Source organism: Lutra lutra, chromosome 3, assembly GCF_902655055.1.
Source record: "Lutra lutra chromosome 3, mLutLut1.2, whole genome shotgun sequence".
In the NCBI taxonomy this organism is placed as follows: Eukaryota; Metazoa; Chordata; class Mammalia; order Carnivora; family Mustelidae; genus Lutra; species Lutra lutra.
Window position 1 is genome coordinate 35515569 of NC_062280.1, and position 26283 is coordinate 35541851.

At 39.0% G+C, this 26283-nt stretch overlaps 2 long non-coding RNA genes across 4 annotated transcripts; one reads left to right on the forward strand and one right to left on the reverse strand.

Moving 5' to 3' along the window:
- The first annotated feature begins 3642 nt into the window (after positions 1-3642).
- Positions 3643-18321, forward strand: LOC125096432 (uncharacterized). Its single transcript, XR_007126187.1, has 5 exons — positions 3643-3747; positions 11351-11492; positions 11713-11839; positions 13541-14026; positions 18267-18321. It is a non-coding gene; the product is annotated as an uncharacterized LOC125096432 (long non-coding RNA).
- Positions 6321-25523, reverse strand: LOC125096431 (uncharacterized). 3 transcript variants are annotated; one of them, XR_007126186.1, is made up of 5 exons: positions 25367-25523; positions 25071-25211; positions 24173-24274; positions 21856-22184; positions 6321-6472 (listed from the first exon to the last, which is right to left on the reverse strand). It is a non-coding gene; the product is annotated as an uncharacterized LOC125096431 (long non-coding RNA). The 3 variants fall into 3 exon arrangements; XR_007126185.1 differs by lacking the exon at positions 6321-6472 and adding an exon at positions 23361-23427 and having other exon boundaries at positions 20471-22184; XR_007126184.1 differs by lacking the exon at positions 6321-6472 and having other exon boundaries at positions 20471-22184.
- Between the last annotated feature and the right edge of the window lie 760 nt (positions 25524-26283).

The following is a 26283-nucleotide window of genomic DNA, read 5'->3' on the forward strand; positions in this document are numbered from 1 at the left end:
GTGACTCCTAAATATTGGTGTTGCTTGACTTACTGGTATCTGAACTGTTGATCACACTTGCTTCTTGAACCCTTCAAGACCCATAGTGTCAGGGACATTTCCTTGTCTTTTTTAAATTTTGCTTGTGTTTATTCTCTTCCGTCTTGCAGTGATCTATCTCAATCTCCTTCCTAAGTCCCTATTTCTGGGCCAACTCTTAAAATTGCTTTCTTTTCCAGAGTTCTTTGTTTGGTCATCATGTATCATTCCGAACCCAGTGGTTCTCATGCATGTTTCAAGACTGGCACACTGAGGACTCCAATATGCAGTAGCAAAATTACATTTCTAAAACTAACTTGAAGGAGGAAGATTGTGTCTAATTTGAAAAAGCACCTCAGGTGATTTCTGACATGCTGTTCTCCTCGACTCAATTTTTTACTCTTTCTGGCTGACCTCATCCCTGCCCAGTACTTCATTACCACCTATGTGCAGATGATTCACAAATTTTTACCTTCATTTCTTACCTATTTTCTCAGTTTCAGCTTCACATATTTAACCACCTCTTGCGACCTCAAACTACATGCCCTACCAGCGCTTTTAACTCGGACTGTTTGAATTGAATCCATTATTTTGTTCTTTCAAAACTGTTTTCCATCCAGCACACCTACATCATTAATTATCCAAGCAAAATCCTGGGTTTCATTTGGCCTTCTTTCCTCTCCATTATTCACTACATCCGGTGAGTCCTTCATCCGGTCTCCTTCCTCAGCCACTCTCATTACATTCCACACTTCCTTTCTCACTGATATACTCATTGTTTAATCTTTTGTCTGGGCTATTATTATCATCTCTAACTAATTACCATACCTCCAACTCTACTTTCTGCAATCTATCTTCCATCCAGCTCCCAGAGTACATTTTTAAAATACAGCTTTTACCATGTCACCTTCTGGATTACAACTCTTTTTAACTCCCACCACCTAGCCGATGAAGTCCAGATTCCTCAGCCTGATGTTAGATCTCCACTGTCAGCTGAGGAGGAGCAAAGTTCACTGACAGAGTTTCATATATTTGTTCAACAAATATTTATTATGACCAGGCAATATTCTAGACACCTAGGATACTGAAAGGAAAAGATAGGAAAGCCTATAACACTAATGGAGTTTGCATTTTAGGGGACAGAAAACAATAAACACACACACACAGTGGTAACTTCTATCTGAAAAATTAGAATGATATAATTGACATTAATTGGATGTCTATTCTGTAATGGGGTCAGAAGTCAGGGAAGGCATCAAAGAGATGGTGACTTTTAATTTGATGCCTGAGTAAATGAGGGGAGCAAAAGGTTCTGAGAAGAAAATTCGTAATGGAGAGAATGATATCACAAAAGTCTTAAAGCAGAGACAAACTTGGCAAGTTCAAAGAACAGAGGAAAATGCAGAAAGGTTAGAGGGCAGAGTTTGAGTTGAAAACTAGTATATCAGAGGCGAGTAGAGAGCAGATCATAGGGCTTTTCAAAGACTAAATGGTAATAGGAAGATGAGTTATACAGATTATCATGGTAGTAGTCAATGAGACAGAGAGATGTTTGGATCTCCTATTTGTTTTTAAGATGAAGTAGGTAACTCTTGTTAATGGCTGGGTATGGGGGAAGAGAAACTAAGAATCAAGCAGAACTTCTAGATTTAGGACATATCAAGTAAATATTCAAGTTAGAGCTTCTGGGAAGTTGGAGTTATATTTTTGCATTATGGATTATATGTATTTAGACGCCATTGAAAACAAAAGGAATGAATGTGACCACCTGGGAAGGAGAAATAAATGAATAAATAAAGAGAAGAATCTACTACCAAGTCCTATAATAGATGATAACATCTAAACTGTGTCAGTAAGAAGTGAAAATATGAGAGAGGGGGTTGATTAATAAAAAGAGGGAACGCTAGAACTAAGGTCATCATGAAGTTGAAGAATTGCTGGGTTCGAAGCACTTGAGGAGGTAAACTGGAAGAATAGAAGTGGTGATAAGACAGAGAATGACTTGCAATAGAATTCAGAAATGGTGCATTGCCTGTGATGACAAGCTGAGGTATAGGCATGGAAATGCTTGGCTGAGATAAGATGAAGGCTACACTCTCCGGAAGTAAGGAACTCGATGAACTAAGAGACTAAAACCACCCTGCTGCTTTCTATCATCATTTGCACCTTAAGCTCTGGACTTAGAAAATATTTTCCATCTCCTACAAAAAGGCCATCATGTTTCCCATCTTGGCACCTTTGTTCATGACATTCCCTCTCTTTTGTGTCATTCTGCTCCAGGTCCCAGAACACAGGCACGTTCTTCCTCACCTTGACCAAATGGCTCTTACACTTCTCAGATTTCTCAGACTTCTCATACCCTAGCCTATGCCACATCCTCAAAGAAACTAATCAGTTTCTCATTTTTTGCCTTGTATACCTCTCAATTGTAGCACATACTGTTAATGTTGTTCAAACATCAGTATATCACACTTCTTTCTTAATGCCTCGAAGGGAGAGAACAAATCTTACAGAGTTCTGCAGCCTCAGCACTTAGCAGAAGTTCCAGCAATGTAAGCTGAACATAGTCACTCAGGAGCATTTGCAAATATCAGAGTCTACCAGCTTTGGAATGGGTAAGATGTTAAGTAAGATTGGGAGAGGAAAGAGAAGAGAGAAATGTTTTACTATGCAATTCCATAAATATATCAGGATACAGTAGCAGATTTTCAGTGTCAGGACATATATTCCTCACATTATAATTAAAGAAATAAAGAGTAAAAGGGGCAATTGACATAGTACTTTTTTGTTCCATAAATCTGTACATCTGCAAAAAGTGGGCCTTGATCTTTCATGTGTTTCATGTATTTCATGTACTCTCTAGTATTTAATTTTATATATTTATTATTCAGGTTATATAACATTAGCTGCTGTCATATACCACTCCCTAAATCTCAATGGTTTAATAAATCCCTGGCTTATTTCTTACCCGCATCAAGTCCAATAGGTATTAGCAGGGAACTTGGCTTTGTACTATCATTCCAAGACCAGGATCCTTCAATTATATAGCTCCTTTACCTTTTAAGGTGTTAGCATTTTCCACTAGATCCCATATAATTAGCAGACAATGAAGAAAGATGGAAGAATGGCCAAGGTTTGTAGAAATCAGACCTACAAATTATATATGACATTTCTGTCAATATTTTATTGGTCAAAACTCAGTAACATGGACACAAATTACCTCATTAGAACATCTGATTGTGTGTCCAAAAAGAAGAGAAAATGCATTGACTATTGATGGTCAGGAGTTGAGTAACTTGTCTAAGACTGACTCCTTGCAGATTAGCCGCTCACAAGGCAATCATGGTTACCATCGATGGTCAATTGTTAAAGACACTCCATCTTGGGAGAGTTTTTGAGGTGATGAATTAGGTTATGCATCCACTAATCCACGTGAATTATATCCACAAGGCTTGTGTCCAGTCCACTGATTATACTACGGTAGGAGCTGGGATTATTGCAACTGCACAAGCTGAGCCTGTGAAATTAGGCTGGAACCAAAGTTCTGCCACATGACACTGAAGTTGGTTCCAACCTCTGATCATATCAGAGAGAAACTAGTGCTTAAAAACTTCATGGGCCAAAGTTTCGTGTTCCTTTTTTAGAGTCTGTTGCTAGTTCTGCTAACTGCAAGATTGCAACAGAGGCTCTACCCTCCTGATAATGCTCCCATCCCTTTACTTTATCCTAGTAAATGCTGTTCCAGCAGACCTGCTGAATGCTGTCTAGGCTTTTGCCTTTGTTTACTCAACATTGGCATTCTCTGCCACAATATTTATGATTAATTCTTAGGCTTCCATCTTGCGTCTGGCTAAATCTGCCTCCTGTGTCTGTCTGTGTCCAGTCAGATCTGCTCGGCCTACACTTTTCTCCAGCATCAGTTTCCAACCAGTCTCATTCAGACCCTGTGTGGCTTCACTGAAGTATACTCCTTCCACTATTTTCCATTGCTTTTCATCCAGAGTCACCAAGATCTCAAATATAAGGGAGTCAGGCTTTTTGCAGACAAGTCACCCAACTGATTATTTGGAATTATTTTATGAATGCTTAGATAGTGTAATTCGTGTGTGTGTGTGTATATATATATTTTTTTCTTTTTAAGGTGAAAGACTGAAATGTCTGACCATTGAAAATCATTTAAAAGATTATACCTTTTATCATACTGCTGGCACTAGAATGTACTAACTCCATTTCAGTATCATAGGAACAAGTTATACCACACATTTGTCAATTTGACCGTTTTTCCTCATATTTAACAAAGATGTATTGTGTGTTTATAGTGTACCAGGCATTGAGAAAGTGCTCAGGAGAATAACTCAAGAAGGAGAATTAAAATTCTAACAATTTTTAAAACAGCTTTTATTTTTTTTTTTTTAATTTGTAATTAGAAGGTCTACTAAAGGGAAATTCAGGGCATTTTGGGATAATACAGTAAATACAGTAAATAATACTGAATAAATAATAATACAGTAAAGATAGTTTATGGGTGCTGGTCAAGGGAGAGCTTTTGGAGGAAGTTGCTATAAGTTACAGTGTGAAAAATAAATGTGAATAAGCCAAAAAGCAGGGAGACGCATATACTACACAGAAAACAGAGGGGGCGCCTGGGTGGCTCAGTGGGTTAAGCCGCTGCCTTCAGCTCAGGTCATGATCTCAGGGTCCTGGGATCGAGCCCCGCATTGGGCTCTCTGCTCAGCAGGGAGCCTGCTTCCTCCTCTCTCTCTGCCTGCCTCTCTGCCTGCTTGTGATCTCTGTCTGTCAAATAAATAAATAAATAAAATCTTTAAAAAAAAAATAGAAAAAAAAAAAAAAAGAAAACAGAGTATGTGCAGCAGTCTTTTGGAGAGCTAGAAGAATCAAAAGATGACCAGTGTGGCAAAACCAAGTGTGTGGGTATGTGGAGGATGAAACATGAGGTTGGAGAAGGGGCAGGTCTTGAAGCACATTGTAAGTCATATTTTTAAAATTGGATTTTATCTTAGAAAAAAGTAAAGGTCTTTGAAGGGTTTCAAACAAGAACCCACAAGAGATCAGAACAACATGGCTGCCACATAGAGAATGAACTGGCTAGAGAAAGTGTGGAAGACTATTGCTACTGTCTGTGACTCACTTTGCCCCCCAAATTTGAGCCCTAGACCCTGATTCCAGGAAAGCAGGAAAAATCCTATTCAAAATCCTATGAAGACGTAGCAGGCAAAAGGATCTGTGAGGTAACACTGTTGTTAGATTTAACAAAGAAAGAGGTTCTGAAGCAGAAAGACTCTTCAGTTGCAAGAAGCATCCTGGGAGGGCACTAAAGTCTTCCAAGAGTCCTGACTCCTGTGAAATCAAGTGGTACCTTACTAACATTGTCAGAACATCTTCTACTTCTGTCCCTCAGGGAGCTAGTTCACAAGTGTATCTTGGTGGCCTGTTTTCTCAAAGTCCATAAAAGAGATGATATCCGTTTGAAGTGATTACTCTTTGTGTAGCACTTTTATTTTAGAATTCCCATGGAGAGAGCAAGAAGGGCACCTTCCTGATAGACAGTAAAAGCAAAGGAGAGGAAAGATGCTATTATCTCTGAGCTATTGAGGGCTCTGTGTTGATCAGTTAGATACCAAGAAACCTGACCTTCAGATTGGGATACCCTAAGGAATCACAGTTTGTGTCTGTTGTCTTGTAAGCACAAAGGATTTTACAAGAGCAAATTTCATAAGCGTTAGTAGAGAAAAAATTATCTCTTTCTTATGATATGTAGTGCTATTAGCCCAAATAGTTAGTTATAAAATTCTCTCATTGTAGAATTTTATGAATGTATATTCCCCTTGCAGTTGGTAAGTTCTTAAAGGGCACGATTATCAATTCCATCTGTTCATCGTATTTGTAAATCTCTACCATGTTTAGGGTGTTACTTACCTTTTTTTCTCAAAATATCCAAGCATGCTTGCATTGTAATGTACCCCATATATATCTGGATTCTTTTTCTAGCAAGGGAAAATTTCATACTATGGATTTATGCAGGTAAGGGAGAGAAAAAGGCAGTGCCCTTGGCTACACACACACACACACACACACACACACACACACATATATATACACACACATGTATGTTTCCAGGACAGAGAAATCAGTTAATTGGTTAGAACTGAGTGATGCCTTATTATTAAGTCAATTCCTTCCCTTTAACAAATTGGGTAAGTTATTTTTTCCAACCATAAACATTTTTATTTTCATCCAACTCTGTTCCAGATATAACACAAATTTTAGTAAGGCATAATTCTTCTTGACCTTTAGTGTCTCATGTTCTAGTGTAGGTTCTCCCAACCTTGTGGCTGAAAAATTCCTTGTTATGAGGAACTCCCTTGTTCATTATTGGATGTTTGGCTGCATCTCCGAATTCTCCCCTGCAGTTGACAGTAGCATCCTCAAATCACTGCAACCAAAAAAAAAAAAAAAAAAAAAAAAAAAAACCTCCAGACTTGCTAACAAGTCCCATTTTAAAAACCACCATTCTAGGAGCAGAAACAAACATGCATATAAGTAGGTAAAATATAAGCAGCAAGTACAATGGAGCAGGATAGACAGCCTCTGGAGGGAGTCAGCCTGAACTTGAATTCTGTGTCTACCAAACAGGTTACATAATCTTTTCATTCTTTAGTTTCTTCCTCTGTACTACTGGTCTGTGTCTTGTGTTCTAGCAAGTGTTAAAAGTCATTATGTGAGTGTGAGAGCAAGAGCAAAACAGGTTAAAAAAGGTGATTGCACCATAAGATTAGCACTAAATAAATGTTAGTTCTGATTATTCTAATAGGGACATAGTCCACAATTTGAATTTAAAAGAGGTATGTTGGAAGTGCCAGTGGAAAATTTCTCAGTATAGCTGCATCTTTAATTAAGACATGCTTAAGGGGATCTATGAGTACGTTCACCTTTATAAATGAATGTCCATGTGAATAAATGATTCCAACCAATCTCCTTTTCGAAATGTGAATGGAAATGGCTTTAAAGTGATCTAAGTTTTCTAAGGATTAATCACCAAATTAATTCCTCAAATGTCCATTCCATCCCTGCTACTTATAGATTACAAGAAGAAAGATCATTCTTCCATATTTGTGAGTTCTTCAGATCTACTTTAATGAACAACATGAGTAATTCAACTGTGTTCTTGTCTATCTCAACAGAGAAATCACTCGTCAGTTTTCTGTATTCCTTCTTGCCTTCTTCCCTCATTCTTCCCTTTCTCCCTCATTCCCTCTCGTTCTTTTCTTCCTTCCTCTCTTCCTTCTTCCACTTCACTAGCTTTTATTGAGCATCTACTATGGCTACTGGGCCAAGGTCTGAGGCTATAATTGTGACCAGGAAAGACAGGCTGCCCACCAGACTCTTGCTATCAAGAATCATATATAGCATAAGCAATCAAAGAAAAACACTACAAAAATCAATTCACATAATCCATAGGCTTATTTTCTTCTTACATTTCTGGAACTCTACCTTCTGATCCTTTGTTGCTTACCCTTGCTTACCCTTTCCTGTAACAACTGAAGACTTTTCAGTTTCTGATTCCTAGATTAAAATAGATTTCTCTCTGTACTGTCTTCCCTGCTCCTGTCTTAAGTCTGGGCTCTGGCCGTGTCCCATTTCATCTGTTCTTCTATCAACAAGACAATATACTATGCTTATCAAAATTCAGAAACTAGCACTTGAGAAACACATTTAAGATAAATATTAAAAATAATCTGAAGTTGATTTTCAAATGACAAAGGATTTGAATAGATATTTCACCAAAAAAGACATAAATCTCACTTCTGGGTATATAGCCCTAAGAGTCTAACACAGAATTTTGAAGAGGTATTTGCATACTTACATACCCATGTTCATAGCAGCACTGTTCATGATAGACAAGAGGTTGTAGGAACACATAGTTTATCAATGGATGAATGGATAAACAAAATGTGGTGCATATATACAATGGAACATTATTTAGCCTTAGAAAGGAAGGAAATTATGACACATGCTATAACATGGATTATCTCTGAGGTCATGATGCTAAGTGAAATAAGCCAGTCACAGAAATGTAAATACTGTATGATTCCATTCACATGAAGCATCTAGCATATTCAAATTTGAAGAAACAAAAATTAGAATGGTGGTTGGTAGGGGCTAGAGGGAGACGAAAATGCAGAGTTGTTGAATGGGTATAGAATTTCATTTGTGCAAGATGAAAAATTTCTTGATACTGTTTACACAACATGAATGCACTTACCACTATTCAACTGTATACCTAGAAATGGCTAAGAGGCTAAGTTTTATGTTATTTTTTTAACCACAATTAAAAATACCAACTACATTTAAAACTTTTTAAAAAGCCTTTAAAGAGACAATTTTAACTATATTAAAAATAAGCTTATTGAAAAAGGAGATAGAATAAAGTTTAAATTACTAAATGGATAGTAAATTTATACATATATACATATATATGTATATATTTTAAAGATTTTATTATTTATTTGGTAGGCAGAGATCACAAGTAGGCAGAGAGGCAGGCAGAGAGAGAGGAGGAAGCAGGCTCCCTGCTGAGCAGAGAGCCCGATGCAGGGCTCCATCCCAGGACCCTGGGATCATGACCTGAGCCTAAGGCAAAGGCTTTAACCCACTGAGCCACCCAGGCGCCCCAGATAGTAGGTTTATAAAGATGAGAATGACAAAATAAGCAGTTTTTGTGGTATCATTTTAACTTTTCTATATTGTCATTCTAGAAAATAGCCATGCCGGTCCCAAAATATCCCTTAGTAACATCCATGGATTCTGTATTCTTGATTGACACATCTCCATTCTGAGCAATTGTTCTACATCAAATGTTCAGAGAGGGTGCTTCAGCCAATCCAATGTTCTATTTATTACAGAGATTTTTAGTTTCTTATTTTTTTTTCATTTAGAAAATAATTATCTGCAAAGCTAGGAATTCTGACTTATGCTCAACATAAAATATTTGTCAGGCAATTTGGCATGAGAAACTAAAAAAAGAAAGTTAGAAATTCCTAAATTAAGGTCAGAGATAGGGAAGCTGCCTTCATTCTAGTCTTTGAAAATTACTCTGCCACAAAAATTTGTTAAAACATATACATATAATAATATATTTAAATATTATATTTTAAAATATATATCTAAATTTCCTTTAAAGTCTTTACAGCCAATTTAGCCACTTGCTTTTTGTTCCCTCTGCACATTTTCTGCTCACTGAGTCTAAGAAGGATCCAAAGTTCTTATTCATTACATGATGTGTATTGATAGTTACCAAGACAAAGAATCATCCTCTATAGATCCACCATGAGATATCTATCAAAGGACACCGTTTTGTTCTATGGGCAAACTTTGATTTTTTTTTTTTTTTACCCCCACAGATCTAGATATGTTCAGATAGTAACAAACCTGGATCCAGAATTAAGATGAGATGAATGATGTACCCACTTCAGATGAAAAATAAGGAGTCTTCAAAAAAAGAGTCTTATCTTTTTTTGAAGATAAATAATATTTTGTTGGAACATTTTTGAAAATCCATGTTGAACCAAATATCAGAATTTTAAATTAAGACAGGCTGTTGTTTGTTTTATGACCCTGCATTATTGGGCAATGGGAGCAGTCCTTTGCAGTCAGCCCATGATTCCGGGTCACTGGCTTCCACCACTGGCTGGTTTATGAGGATTGACAATGGTGAACAAACAGATTAGGCAATGCAGAGCTTTATATATAGTCATTGTTTTGATTGGAGGGCTTTTGTTAGCTTTTTCCACTTGGTTCAAATTGTGGAAGAATATCTTGATAAGGATATATAAGGTATACCTTGTCCTTTTGCCACAAGCTCCAGTGTGTTTAAGCAGGACACGAAAAGACAGATCCTCTATTGGCAGCCTACGTTTTACCAGCTTGTGGTGGGAAGGCAGTGTGAGGAGGGTAGAGTTCATCTTGGGACTTTCTCTAGGGAGGGGTCACATCATAGGGACCAGACCAGATGGTGTTTTATCAATTCTTGGCCATTCTTGATCGATTTTTTTCAGTTCTCAACATCTTGTCCCCAATTCAGCAACACATAATGAGACAATTTCTCAAAATAGAAAATGGGTTTGAAGCTTAAAAAATTATTTTAAAAATTCAATGTCATGGGGTGCCTGGGTGGCTCACTTGGTTGAGTGTCTGACTCTTGTTTTTGGCTCAGGTCACGATCTTAGAGTCATGGCATTGAGTCCCATGTCAGGCTCTCTGCTCAGTGTGAAGTCTGCTGGAGACTCTTTCTCTCCCTTTCCCTCTGGTTGCCCCTCTAAATAAATAAATAGAATCTTTAAAAAGCAAACAAACAAACAAACAAAAAAACCCTCAATGTCATGTCTTTTCAGGAAAGAATGCTTCAGAAAAAAATCTCTATTGGCCAAGAGGCAGTCCTGTTTAAAGAAATGTCACATTTGAGAGTTGTCCTTCAAATAAACTTGGTTTTCATTTTTGCACTGATACTTTGGTGTCAGTGTCCCAGAGGACCAACGTAAGACTTAGATGTGTTTATTGAGCAGTGGGTGGGGATTGGTTAGTACTCATAGTTACTCTATCAAAATAATCTCTATAGCTGGCTTTTCTATCATTCCTCAACTGTTTATCTAACCAAGTCCTTCAAGTTTGAGGACATTTTAGAGGTTTTTTTTTTTTTTTTAGCATAAAATGCAAATGTTATCCTGGGAGGTTAAGAAAAACTAATGTCAACCATTAACCTTAAAATCAACAATTAACACGTCAATCCAAATGAGTTTATAATGTTTTCTCTAATAATGAATGGACCAGTGGTTGTTAAATTTTCTGAGTTATTAGTACTGGAATTTAAGGTGATATTGAAGGGATGAAAAGGTGACTACCAATTCTTTAAAAGAGTGATTTTTAAAATATTCCATTATAACCTTATTCACTTGGCATTCTTTCAGTACCGTATGGGGGTTGAGTAGAAATGTTCATGTCCTTGATGTTATCTCATGAAAGAAAATACAAATACGAAGAACTTTTAAAAAATTCTCATGGGGTGTAGTAAACAAGGATCCTTTTGGTGACATTGGCTTACCTGTGACCTAAAGGAGCATGTTTTGCCCTCTTCCACTCCATGTATTTCCACTCAACCCTTAGACTAGTTCTGACCAACATCACAATACATATATGCATCCCCAGCTTTTGCAAAATTTAATTTTCACTTGATCCAAACATATTGGCAAAATTATGCATTACTTTATATTCTAATGAAGGTAAGTAGCGTAAACCTTGAACTCTTCTGTTCCAGGGAACTGGATCTGTCATCTTCTGCAGTTAGAACTCTATACAGTGCTTGGCACAAGAGAAAACAGTCAAGAACTATCTTCTGACCTGACTTGTACAGTGCTAGGTTTTTAGGGGAAGTGTTTTGTGATAAAGAATTTTAAAAGGTAAAAGGTTTAGAAAGTCTATTGCTTGAGGTGGTAGTGGTAATGGTGGTAACATTGTCTTGTGTTAGGCACCATAAGTTCTATATTTTCTGGTGAAAATAACTAAAAAAAATGATAGGCAGATGAGTCAATGAGCATATGGAAAGGCCAAGGATGAAAGAACCCAGAAAATCAACTTTCTTTTCTTTACAATTTTATGTATGCACAATTTCTTCCACAGATTCAACAGAAGGTTAAAATGGGGGCTCTTCCTGACTTAACTCGAATGACATTTTCACAAAATTAACATCAGATAGTGAAGCATGTGTGAAAGAGTTTACCATAAACAGATTTTATAAAGGAAATAGGTAAGAATCTATGGCATGATTCTCATATCTCTTCATTAACATCAAGAATATAGAAGTTTTTATAGAAGGGATAGAAAAAAAAACAAAAAACTGAAAAACTGTCCTGGGAAAGGGGTTAGCGCTACCCTGTTTGTTCCAAGCCTACTGAGAGATGACCACATAATGACTCAGATAGCTATGAAATGTGTGTGAAATGTGGGCTCAGCTTAATTCATGACTGGAGAAGGTATAGCATCCTGAGGCAGAGGAACAGCAGTAGTTGCCCTGGGGCAGACCTGCTTGTACACCAGGGTTCTGGAGTAAGGGTGCTCATGTGTCTCACCTACATAAGCAACATGGGAGAGAGAACCAAGGGGGAGCCATCAACTCCTTCTAACGAGGCCAACTAGATGGCTAAGGATAGGCGGGGTGGGAGGGCGGGGGATAGAAATGAATGCCATGTTCTTGAGTGTCACAAGGCTTTGCAGTCTACTACCATAATTAGAGATGCTTCTGCCCAAGTCAAGGGGATTATAGGAGTGGGGTCTCCTCACACCCATACAAAAGACTCTGGAGGGGAAAAAAAGTCAAAGGTAATCATTTGCTAAACCCAGAAAACTTGAAGCATACAAGGAAGAGGCCCAGCTTAGGATTTTCTCTGTCTTCCCCATGATGTGACTTGGGGAACAGACACTGGCTGGTGAACTGTTGGAGGAAGAGGAAGGATGCACTATAAAAAATAGAGACAAAATCAGATGCATGCCATGCCCTTCCTACACTGGCCTCTTTCTTTTGCAGATTTCCAGCCAGAAGCAGGTCCACGCTGGGAAGGAAGCAGATTAGATATTTGATGTCGATAATGAGCTACAGTTTCGATTAAGCTTTTGTGTAGGATATTCCATTTTCAAAATTTTGACAGTGTGATGTAAAGTGACCAAAGCTCCAAGAATGAGTAGCAGATTCAAGGACCTCTTGGAGTTTTCATTGAGGATAAGATGGCATTAGGGTCAGTAATCACATTTTTAAAATATGAATGAGCAGCTGAATAAATAAATAAATAAATAAATAAAAGTAAAATTGCGTTTTGATGACATGATGAGCTGTGCTTAAGTCAGTTCATTGCATAGAACTACTCTGGCTAGTGACAATAACATTTAATATTTGTGCAATTACCCCTTGTTGTTATGGCATATGCCCCTCCACCTACTTCACAAAGGTGAGTTGACACAGCTCTTTTTGGTGTTATATTAGAGTCCTTATTTAAAAAGAACCAAGCATGGTGTGGGCTTCTGATTTTGGCTGTGTATATGAGAGATGAACAGTTAGGCTCTGCAAATGAAAACACTGTCTCATCTAGGCTCTTTCCCTCATGGGCCCCATGACCTCTTTTTCAAAGGCAGGGCTACCTTAGCACATCAGGTGTGGCACACAATGTCATCTGGTAAACCACCAGTGATGAGCATGAGCTAAGACCCCCAGCAGCAGGGGCGGCTAACCCTCTGGCCTGAAGGATTTAATTACATTGTCCCTGTCAGAGAAGGAAGTTGAATTTGCTTCAGTGGAGTTGCATTTTCTGCATTTGAGTGATCTGTCTCTCCTATAAAACCATCTCCAAACAGTACCATTCCGGAATCCTAAAAACTGTTTACTTAGAAGCTTGTGTGGCTCACTCTCAGACTAAAGGCCACTCAGTGTCCTTGTGTTTACATTTCTACCTTTCAGATGCCTGGTGTTTTTTAAGAACAGAACAGAGTCCTCAGGGGAAAGCGCTCAAAGTTCCTGTTGTCACCTCTGCTCTCAGGCTCTGCAGTAGCACACTCTACAATATTCCTTAAATCCTGTGCTACTGATGTCAAGGACCTTGTCTTTTTTCTCAGCATTTTGTACAAAACACAATTCTTATCTGACTCTCCCACCCTATCATGTTTGGGGAGCAAAGCTTATTCTCTGATGATCTCAGTCATGGCTTCCTGTGCCTTCTGAAAGAAACTTGCCCTCAGAAGTACACATTCTATGGATGAATAGTATGCCTCTGATATTTTCTTTAAATGGTGGTCTGTGTTAAAAATGTCGTCAGTAGGATTACTTTCAGATAGATCAAAGCGAAGGCCGAGAGGAGGTCCTCATTTCAGATCTTCAGAAGTCACCTGGATGCGAGTCAGAAAATGAGTCGCCAGGTTAGACAAAACCAATGGAAGAAATGGATAGGTAAGAGCTAGTCCTTAAAGAACAGCCATATGGACTATTTCAGGCTCAAATATACTGTTTCTAGAGCACCTAGAAATTATTTGTTTTGTCCGTGAATGAATTTTTGACATTACATCTTTGGGGGTTTCAAAGTACTCTCAAATTGTAGACATTCCAGAAATGAGGGTATAAACCCAAACTGTGAAATTGTATGTTTAGAAAAGAGGGGGCCATGCTAGAAGATGAATAAGGTCTGAGGATCTAATGCATAACATGGTGACTACAGTTGATAACACTGTACTGTATCACGGAAATTTATAAAGAGAGTAGAACTTCAGTTTTCTCTCACACACGAAAGGTAAATAGGTGAGGTATGGAGGTGTTACTTAACTGCATGGGAGGACTCCTTACACAACGTCTCCATATATCAAATCCAGCATGAGATACACCTAAAGTGTCTTACAGTTTTATTTGTAACTTATACCTCACTAAAGCGGAATAAAATTTTTAAAAAAATGAGAATTATAAAAAAGTTTAAAAAAACATATAAAAAAAAAGAAAAGGAAAGTGGGGAGGGACACCAGGAACTGTTATCCTAGTCACAGCCATGGTCTCCAATGGATGCATTCTCCTACCTCCTGTCTCTGCTTCTATATTTTTCCAACTTCAGTGCCTTCTAATGATTCACAACCAGGGATGAATTTGTCCCAAAGAGACGCTTGACATTATCTGCAGACATTTTTGGTTGTTACAAGTGGGTTGGGGGCTGGGGGTTTGCAATACCCCTATAAGAGGCCAGGTATGCTGCTCAACATCCTACCATACAAACCTCCACAGAAGAAAATTATCCAGCCCAAAATGTCAATTATGCTGGAAAAATGAGGTATATCCATTCCCACACCACCACAGGAGTGCTCCTTTTAAAACATACAACAGATAATGTTGCTCCCGCTCAGAACCCTTCAGTGATTTCCAGTTTCCTTGGAGTAAACGTCAACATGTTTTTCATGGCCCATAATGCCCAAGGTGACCTGCTCCTATTATCTTCCTGACCCACCTCCTGCTGCTGGTCCTCTCTCTTACATCTCCCCAGCCACAGCACTGTCCTTGTTCTTCAGACTTCTCTTTCCATCCATGTCTTTACTCAGATGTCGTTTCCTTACAGAGGACTTCCTTAATAACCCTAAAGAAAAATAAGTAAACAAACTACAAACAACTACCCCATCCATCTCCCCAGCCCTCTACCTCAGGGGCATAAAATCTGATTATAATCCTTGGTTCACGACATACACTCAGTATTAACTCATGAGAGGGCCTCCCTTCCTCCCTGCATCAGTTCTTCCCTCCCTTCTTTCTTTCCTTCCTTCCTTCTTTCCCTCTTCCTTTATTTTTTCCTTCAAAATAATATAAATAAACATCTAACTCCAACATCCGACATGAAAGCTCTCCCTTCATCCAAGATAGTTACTATCCTAAATCTTATATTAATAACTTTAAAAAAGTTATTTTATATTATTAAACACACCTATGTGTATCACCTTAAAAGTGGATGCCTTGGTTGTATGTGTTTGACTTCATGAAAAATGCACCAGATGTTTTTAATATCTATAAACTCATTTTCACTGATACTGGTATTTCTATGATCCATTCACAATGTTGCATTGAGTTCTAGCATTTATTTTCATTGCTGCATAATATTCTCTGATTGAATATGCCACAACTTGCTTTTCTGATCCACTCTTCACAGGTATTCATTTATTTGTAGGTATTTGTTATCATAAGCTGGATTGTTCCTAGAGAACATGTTCTAGAGTTCCTCTTAATAGAACTTACCACCACCTAATATTTTATATATACATTGGCGAATTTGTTGATTGTGTGGTTGCTCTCAGAAGAACATAAATCCCATGGAAGCAGAGCTTCAGTTTTCCCCTTTCATATCCATAAGGTCAAGAAGAGTAACTGGTGTATACTAGGAACTCCCTCAATACCTACTACCTCTGCTTTTCCACCTTGGCCTCCTGTCCAGCTGATAACAACAGTTTCTTGACTAGTCTGCTTCCTTCCTTGTCCTTGAATCAACTTGCAACATAACAGCTGGAATGATCTTGTTAAAAGGTCTATTGGACTCTGTCACTTTTCTGTTCAAAAATCTCCAGTGGCTTCCCATATCTCAAAGTAAAAGCTGAATTCCTTATAATATACTATGGCTTTGCGTGATCAAGCTCCCTCCTACTTTTCTGATCTTATTTCCTAACAGCTGCTCCATTGTGTTCTGCACTCCAGGTGTACTGGTCTCTTTGCTACTATTTGAACACACCAGATCCACACTTCACCAGGACCTTCGCACTTGTTATTACCTTTGCCTGAACAGCTCTCTCAGATATCCATATAGCATATACCTCACTTTCTTCAAATACATGCTACAAGTCACTATTACTATGAGTGAATTCTTCTCTGCTACCTCATGCAAAATTATGACCCATAACTTCTTGCCTTTTTTTAAAGATTTTATTTATTTGACAGAGAGAAAGAGAGAGAGAGATCACAAGTAGGCAGGCAGAGAGAGGGGGGGAAGCAGGTTCCTGCTGAGCAGAGAGCTTGATGTGGGGCTCTATCCCAGGACCCTGAGATCATGACCCGAGCCAAAAGCAAAGGCTTAACCCACTGAGCCTCCCAGGTGCCCTTTTCTTGCCTTTTTTTGCAGTACTTTTTTTCCCTTGATTCTTATTGCTATTTAACCGGTTTTTAATGATATATCTTGTCTGTTTCCTCTTACTAAATTGTAATCTACATGAGGCAGAGATTTTTGTTTATTTTGTTCATGGCTTGGTCCCTAAAAAGTGACTGACATATATGAGATGTTCAATAAGCAAAGGAAGCAATCAACAAAATGAAAGGGCAACACATGGAATGGGAATAATATTTGCAAACAATGTATCTGGTGAGGGATTAATATCTAAATATATAAGGGACTCCTATGATAGCAAATAAAGTAAAATAATATAAAATAAATCTGATTTAAAAATGGGCAAAAGAGGGGCACCTGGGTGGCACAGTCGATCAAGCATCTGAATCTTGGTGTTGGCTCAAGTCACTGATCTCCACTTAACAGGAAGTCTGCTTGAGACTCTTTCCCTCTGTGTTCCCCCTTCAAAAAAATAAATAAATAAATAAATATTTTTTAAAAAATGAGCAAAAGATCTGAATAGACATTTTTCCAAAGAAGACACAGAAATGGCCAAAAATTACATGAAGAGGTGCTCATCATCACTTACCATCAGGGAACTGCAAATAAAAACCACGAGATATTACCTCACCTCTGTTAGGATGTCTATTATCAAAAAGAGATAACGAAAGGGAACCCTTGTGCCCACCGGCGAGAATGTAAATTGGTACAGCCACTATGGAACAGTATGGAAGTTCCTTATGAAATTAAAAGTAGAACTACCCTATCAACCAGCAATCCCACTTCTGGGCATGTACCCAACGGGGAAAAAAAAAATCATTATCTGGAAGAAATATCTGTATTTCCATGTTTATTGCAGCATTATTCATAATACCAATGTATGGAAATAACCTAAGTGTTTGCCACCAGATAAATAGAAAAAAAAAATTGAACTCATAGAAACAGAGAGTAAAATGCCAGGGTCTTGGGGTGGAGGAATTGCGGAGATGGCAGGCAAAGGATACAAAGTTTCAGTTATAAAACCAAGTCCTGGGAATCCAACACACAGCATGGTGACTATAGTTAATAATACTGTATTGCATATTTAAAAAGTGATAAAAGAGTAGACTTAATTAAGCATTCTCACCACACAGATAATAAAATGTGACTGTGAGGTGATGGATGTGTTAATGAACTTGGTTGCGGTAATCCTTCAGAATATACACCAAATCATCACATTGTACATTTTAAATACATATAAATTTTTCAGTTATTCCTCAATAAAGAGGGGAAAAATTAAAAAAATAAATATATTTGTTGGCTGAATAAGTAGGAATGAGGACAATTATTTATTATATAATTACTTATTTTGACATTCATCAGATCCTACCTAAAGTTTTGATGGTCTAATGTATATCAAAATAACTTAAAGCTTTACAAATAAAATCTTCTCAAAGCTACAGATGCAATCCTCTGAAGAAATAGAATATGAGGTAAGATAGACACCTGGATTAGAGTCTTGCTACTAATTCTGAAGATCCCAATTCTCAAACCTTGCTGAAATACATTAAGTAGAATTTTTACTTTTTACAGAGCTGGAAAAAACTTCCTAGATGGTGAAATCAGATGAAGACTCATGAGCTGGATTCATGACAAGGAAGCCCAGATCCCCTCACTGCAGTTGGCGACACACGTGTAGCTTCCAACTAAAGATTTTGGAGGAACAAAAGCGTATCTTCGCTGCTGCTGTGCCACTGAGGGTTCTTAAGGAAAGCAACTGTTTTGCCAACTTTATTATAAATTTAGAAGCCTGGGGTGCTGGGTGGCTCAGCCTTTAAGTGTCTGCCTTCGGCTCAGGCCATGATCCCAGCATCCAGGGATGGAGCCCCGCATCAGGCTCCCTGCTTGGCAGGAAGCCTGCCTCTCCCACTTCCCCCTGCTAATGTTCCCTCTCTCGCTATCTCTCTTTCTTTCAAATAAATAAATAAAATATAAATAAATAAATAAGTAGATAAATTTAGAAGTCATTTAGTTCTAAGTTCCAAAATGAGTATTTTAAATTTCCTCAGTTTGGTGTCATAAAAATTCTGAAGGAACTTGTAAGAAAAACTGAGAGATTTCTGGAGCGGGAGCTAGGTAAGAGATAGGTGGTTTCTGGCAAATCATGTCGTTACTCACCATTATTAGTGTAAAGGGAATATGTAAGCAATAAAATTAATGCCCCTTGAAGATATGGATACATTTAGCACCAAAGGATTTGGGGCTCCAAATATCTGTTTTATAGCTTCAGCTAAATCATAAATTCTGTGAATCCCTAAAATGTCAAATGAGGCATATTCAGTTTGCACGTATAGTCTATCATGCTCTCAACTTCCTCGAATTTTGAATTTTCATATAAAAGAAGCATTCGCGGGGCGCCTGGGTGGCTCAGTGGGTTAAAGCCTCTGCCTTCGGCTCAGGTCATGATCCCAGGATCCTGGGATCAAGCCCCGCATCGGGCTCTATGCCCAGCGGGAAGCCTGCTTCTCCCTCTCTCTCTCTGCCGGCCTCTCTGCCTACTTGTGATTTCTGTCTGTCAAATAAATAAATAAAATCTTAAAAAAAAAAAAAAAGAAGCATTCGCTGTACTATCATCTTTCTGATCAAATAGCTCTACATGTTGCATAGAACTAACAGTTCCATCTACAAACAGGGATCTGATTTGGTTTTCTTTACTACAACAGTTGCTTAACTAATATATTTTTTAAATAAAAGCTCCAAAACGAAGTATTCTAATGAGTTGGAAAAGTTTTGCTTTAGAAATCATCCTCTTGTAATGATTCCCGGTGCCATTTAGGGAGATGCTAGGGCGGAGATTCCAAGGGTGATATATTTTATCCACAAAGGAAATGATAATGTGAACAAACACACGTTTGATCTGTGCCCCAGAGCTTGGCACAGGGAAAGCTTGGCTGAAGGGAAAGATGCATCCCTTGCTGTCATTTGAGTCCTCCACCCAAACCCAACCATCAAAGCAGAAAATTTGCATGCTCCAAAAGATAGAACTCAGATAAGTGAAAAGCTCTTTGGATATTTGTTTTAAAAAATCCTTTGAGAGCACAATGAATTTGGATCATGAAAGAGGAGCTCAATTTGTACTTTTGATTTTTCCCAGTTTCATATTTTTTAAAAATGGTCTTTCACCACTTCCATATGCAAAAGGTGATGAGCCTGCTTTGTTTCCCAACTGACCTATTCATATCAAGTTAGTCACACCCACTTAAGCCCCCCCCCCCCCCCCGCAATTTTGGCTAGTCCCATGGAGCCCTCCTATGGAGCTGGAAACTGATATAGAGACTTTTGCTTTTTATAGAGAATTCAATCCCTCAGTACCACGAGACACCCTTTCTTATTAAAGAACAAAATGCATGGAAGTTGTTAAAAACAAATCATTTTCCATTAGAAAAAAGTTACATGATTGGAAAAAGAGAAGAGCACATTGCTGTAATTACCGGTACATTAAGCAGGGAATGAACAGCTGCGTGAACTTGGAGTCAGAAGGATAAGAACCACTGAGCCAGCTTCCCCATATGGTCCAAGGGAGGAGGTGGGGCTTCTAGCTGCTTGGGGGTTGGCGAGGTGAGGAGGGGGCAAACTAGAATCCCATTCAAGTGAGAAACTCAGGCCAAGAAATGTCTGGCTTCCCGGTCCAAACCCAGCTTCCTCTTTGCTGCAGTGGGAAAATCCCCCTGGCCTTTGTAACAAAAGCCTCTAAAATCAATGTTGTTTTTTCCTAAAGAGAGCAAAATGTGAACGTTTTCAGAATTTTGGCTACCTCCATCCCCAGAAAAGATGACCTCAGAAAGACTGAATCACTTCCTCAGCCTTCTTGGGGTGTGGCTATTACTTGGAATGATTGATACCACTTCAGAAACACTATTTGATCTAGCTTTTGCCTTCTTTCCCAATTAGAAGTAGGGTCCAGCCAAAAGTGACGGGTCCTCACCACCAGGTACTGGTCTCAATCTGTTGTAGTGAGAAACATGACTGCCTTCTAATTGGCATTCCCTTCAGAATTTGGCAAATTTGGTAAAAGCGGACCAGCACTATGGTAACCTTTAATTATCAATGCAAATCCTAACAGAAAAGCATTCCATTCTTCTTACATTGTATGTCATAAATTAAACACAATAAATTGTATTGTGAAACCTCCTCAGAAGACATTCCTGAATAGACGGGGCAGAAAATGCTTGCATTATACTGAACAGAGCCAAAATTTGATAGTCGCTGGAAGGGCTGGCTATAAGGAATCTAGCTATTTACAGGGGGAAATACCAAATAAGCTACATCACGCGGGGGGATGTTTTTGTGAGTACCATGTCCAAAACCATTCGCGTTTCCACTATATGAAGGTTATTATCACAGAAGATGCTGGCCAGCTGTTCCTCACTGCCATTGAAACAGAATGGCGGGGGGGGGGGGGGCATTAAAATGGAATTGGAGGAATCCAAACTTCCTGAAAATCTGAGTTAAAAGAAGAGGGATCCACTCCAGGGAATTATATAATAGATGCCTTTCATTCGCTATAGCTTTTTTTTTTTTTTTTTTAATGAAAAGAAGCACTTTTAAGACAGTTCAGGTATAATTTTGTTCATCAGCAAAATAATGAATTTGATAATCTTATAATATTTCTCCCACTGGAAAAAAAAATCTGAGAAATCTTTCAGAATTAGGACTATGGGAAATTAGGTTATGTCCAGAGGATAATTTATTCAGTCATGCTATGGTGCCATGGAATCTCATAAAATGAGAGAACATTATTAAAGGAATCTTTTCAGAAATGGGTGCATTTCACTTCATAGAGATAGACAGGCATATTCCAAGAAGGAGAATAATAACAATTTCCCCATAAATTAACCCAGGATTGTCTTTAGAACTACTTAAATTTAAAAATAAAGCTAAAATGCAACATTCTACTCAAATTAGGCACACTACTATTTCTTAGGAAATTATTCAATTATAGGTAAATATATAGATAAATGTGAAAACATCATTTGATAGGTACTGGAGTGTCCATTTCTATTTGATTTGCGGACTCTCTACTTAGGATTTTATAACTATATTCAAACGAGTAGTGAAATATTAACTTGTAGGACTTTCTTAATAAACCAATTAATAAATCAAACGCGGGAAGAACACTTACTCCGGTCTTTCACACATGGAGTAAATCCATCATTGCCAGACTTCTGAGTTCCATAGAACACTCTCTTTTATGTTTTCCATTCAACTTGAATGAAACTTCCTACTAGATCTCATTCCAGATTCCTCAGGAGACAGAACTACCTTTCAGCGCTCAGTACTTTACCAAAGTCTGCACTCGAGTTTGAGCGTCTCAGTAGGCATGGAATCAGAAATGAGGGATTACTGGATTTCACTCTGATGGTCTCTTTTCTCAGAAACCATTAGAAAAGAATATCACCTTCATCTGTGGCACTTCTGACAGTTGACATTTATCTCTGTGACCTCTGCTTTCTAGGGGAAAAAAAAAATTACAATTTTTAGATGGCTTTAAACTTGAAAAGTTTTCCAAGCAGGAAGGAAAGAGTAAAACAACAAAAGAATAGTTTTACTACGTAAGTGTATCTTGACTTAAACTCTCGGGCATTTAGGCCATATGCCATGGCCCTCTGCAGGAGTTAAGTGGAGTCAGAGATTTTTTCCAAGTTACAGAACTAGTTACTTACTGCAGGAAATATTCAGTTACTTTAGTTCTAGGTACAAATTGCATGAACATGAACAAGTTTCCCAGGGTGTGTGAGATGATTAATTTTCTCTCCTTTTTATCCTTTTATGGAGCATTTGCAAGGGATCCTTTAAATGATCTGCTCAGTTTCTTTCCTATAAATAATTTGTCCTCCATACAGTGTGGAGTCCACTTCTGGACAAGAGGCAGCCATTCATGGCCGTTGACAGCCCCAACTCTAGACCCAGTGTGAATGGGCTTGAATTCCAACTCTGTCACCGACTAGCTCTGTGTCCTTTTGGTTAGTTATTGACCTCTGAGCCTCTCTTTCTTCCCTGTAAAACTGGGATTTCATAGCACACTTTTCTCTATGATTATTCTGAGTATTTTTGAAAGTTGCTGGAACAGTTTGCCTATAGCTCTGTGAGAGGAGCAGAAGGAGAAGAAAGATAAAACAGACCAGCCCATGAACACCATGGGATCAAAAGTAACTATTCTCTACACAAGACGAAAACACCGTGTTCCTTGATGTTTATCTACGGTGCACCAATATATTAATCCCCACTTTATTTTGAAGCAAAGGTAAATATTTTACACGTAAATGTGAGTTTCAGGATAAAATGGATCATGGTCAGCAGTTTTGGGGGGAGGTAGGATGCTACACTATGAATTTCCTACATTGTCCCACTTATCACGTGCTCTTCCTGAACACAGTAGCAATAAATATATGGAAAAGAAGACGAGGGGTAAAGGGTAACAATAGTCCATTTTAGTCAGTTGGTGCAAAGTCCCAGAAAACAGGCAGCTGGAGTTAGGAGCCTCCCTTCTCTAGGCCCTGAATTCACTGTCCCCTTTCCAGATTTAGAGACTGTCTTGGTCCTCCCAAAGCTTTCCAGATCGATTATAGGTATGGCTTTATCCACTCATGTCTTCATTCATAAATTTAACCAATACAGAGCACCTACTGTGTGTCTGGGACTCAGCCAGGCAGCCTCGCGGGAGCCAGGTCGAGGAGGAAGAGTGAAGAATGACCTACGTTCACAAAGATGAATAAATAGGACACCATCCTGATTCTCATGGAATGTGTGATCTCGTGAGACACATAAAACAAATGATCCAAAGCAAACAACGATCAGAGCAAAAATCATGTAATGCCTGACAAAATGAGATGTGGGAAACAGACCAAGAGAGAAGGAAGTGTCTAGCACTGCTTAGGAAATGTTGGGAGGCTTGATGTGGGGCTACGAGGAAAGTAGGAATTCACCTGGTAAAAAGGGAGAAAAGAGGTCCTGACGAAGCAGCATGGACAGAATAAATGTCCTAGCAAAGACATCAAGGCCTACAAGAGCTCCATGTGCACAGAGTGTGCCTAGTAATGTTTGTGGTTGGAATGCAGGGCATTTTGTGGTGGCATAGGTTTTCTAAGCATAGTAAAGACATAGTGTTTTCCAAAGGCCACAAGTGACAGGGTGGTGATAGGCCACTTCCGAAGTCTTGCTACCATCCTGGGTTATCTGATTTCCTTCACAAAGGAAGCAAGGCAGAGTCCAAGGAGGATGACAGCGTTTAAAGGAAGAATGTGCCACTTTCCTTAAGCACCAGCTTCCAGGGGTTTCGGAAGACAGGAACAGGATATGCTCTCCTAGGTAGCCCATGTCACATCCAAATATGGTGAAAGAGATAATTCTGAGTGTCAGGAAGGAAGTATCATAAGTCACAATCATCTTGTCAGTCTCATGGTTTCATTGCTGCATGAAATCTACTTACTCCAACTTACCTAAGTCACAAACAGAATTCTCTTCTGTTAATGATGGGGAATAGTAATTGGTGTTAAACAGCCCTTAGTCTAATCGTGGAAAATAATCCTTTTCCTCGAATCCTGCAAAGGAGAGAAGCAGCAGATGACCCAAGCCCACTGGAGGAGACCCAGAGGGTTGAACATGGGTGTGGCTTGTGATAGAAAGCTGAGGCCACTCAAAGAGGGATTTTCACAGCTAAACTTAAGATTAGGAAGGGAAATAAATGCCTGCAGCTTAGTTCCTAATACATGAAGACCTAATAATGGATCACTGGGATCCATGCCATTCAAGCCACACGTGGACACCTCACTCAGTCCTTAAGCTCATTGTCCAGTGAAAATCACACTCTCCAAAGATATATTTCAAGCAACAGCAGAGTCTGTAGTGAACACTATATTTGACCTTTTCCATTTCTATAAAAGTGCTATAAAAATCGATCTGGATTTGCCCTATCAACATTAAATCTGATAGGACAAAACCAGTTCAGGTTTTCATGGCTCTGCAATATGAATGAGAAAAGGACAATAATCAGAGGGTTTTCTTGACTTCTCCAGTTTCTCAGAAAGCAGCATCAGTCAGCCCTCTCCAAAGAGCGGCGACGGAATCCGAGTCGGCAAACACATCGTGCGGTGGACGGCGGAGCGGCCACGCAGCCCCTCTCGCTCCTTAACGAGGGCAGAGCAAAAACAGCAGAAAGATCATGCTACATCTGGAAGCATTGTTCACCCAGCTAAGCTACCAAGCAGGTGAAGCATTTTAATCCCACACTCTAGCGCCTATAAAATCTGCCCGATTCCTTCAGCGTTTGTGAAGCCTGGGAGAGGAATTCTTAGCACAAATAAATGGGGGCGGGTATAAATGAAGCGAGAACAACACCTGTCTCTGCAGCTGGCCGGCAGACCTCCCTTTAATGTGCTGTCTACTGGGAAATCGAGGCGTCTCAGGTTACGCGGCGGCCTGAGCCTGCAGTGGAGCCTGCAGAAAGGAATTCTATGACCAGAAGATGTGAGGCTTGATCTGCGGCCAAAAACAATGGTGAAAGGTACAAAATGAAAAGCTCTGTCAGACAAAGGCACTCAATCACAGAACAACGCGTGCAACTTGGCCGTTTGAAGAAATGAACCCCACACCGAAGTCACCACTGGATTAACAACTGGTTGATCCCCTTTTACCTTCTAATGCTTCTCTGGCTGGGACTACTTGTTGAAATCCAAATAAGAAGACTACAGCCGCCAGCAGCGAGCGCACAGTGTCTTCGTTTAGGGCTAGTTCTGGCTGGTCTCGGAAAAGCAACTTGTAAGATTTATGCCCCTCAGCCTTCCGTCCATGTTTTTTTCCATTAAAGAGGGAATTTAGAGCAAAGTTACCAATGTAACTCCAACCCAAGCTGGAGAAGTCCTCGCTGACTTGCAAAATAACTGTGGCCTCAGCAGAATCGTGTGCCCAATAGTAACAGAGGTGAAGCTCATAAAAATTGTGTGCACATATTTAAAAAAAAAACAAAAAACAAAACAAACAAAAAAACAAAACAGGAGAAAAGACCCTGGAATTAGGTCCACATTGGAGCTCATGGTTTCTTTTGTCACATAGAATGCAGCTAGGTGTGAGTAATGGGAACAAATAAAATGGAAGGAGAGGGTCTTTCCAAGAAAAGCTTAGAAGAATATATAAGAAGAGCTTAGAAGAATATATATATGTATACATATATATGGAGAGAGAAAGAGAGAGGTGGGGGGAATGAAAGATTTGTGGTGGTCCTCGGTCACGTTGCTCTGAAAGCCCCTGGAATGTGAGTCAATGCCTGGAAATCCTATAATGGGAAACAGAGCCATTCCAGCCCCTGTCAAAGCCTGGATAAAATGCAAAGACATGGGAAAAGTACCAGTAAGATAAAATTCACAATGAGCCCTAACCGACTGAAACCGACCTGAATCTTTAGTGAGAGGTGGCAGAGGAAGATCAAGAATGCCTCCCTCCTTGAAAGCTGGGAGCTTTAGAGGGGCCCCACCCAGTGGGTGGATGAAGCAGGAAGTGAAATGGACACCATTACCAACTTTGTTCTCTTTGAATTTGGCTGTATGTAGGTTCT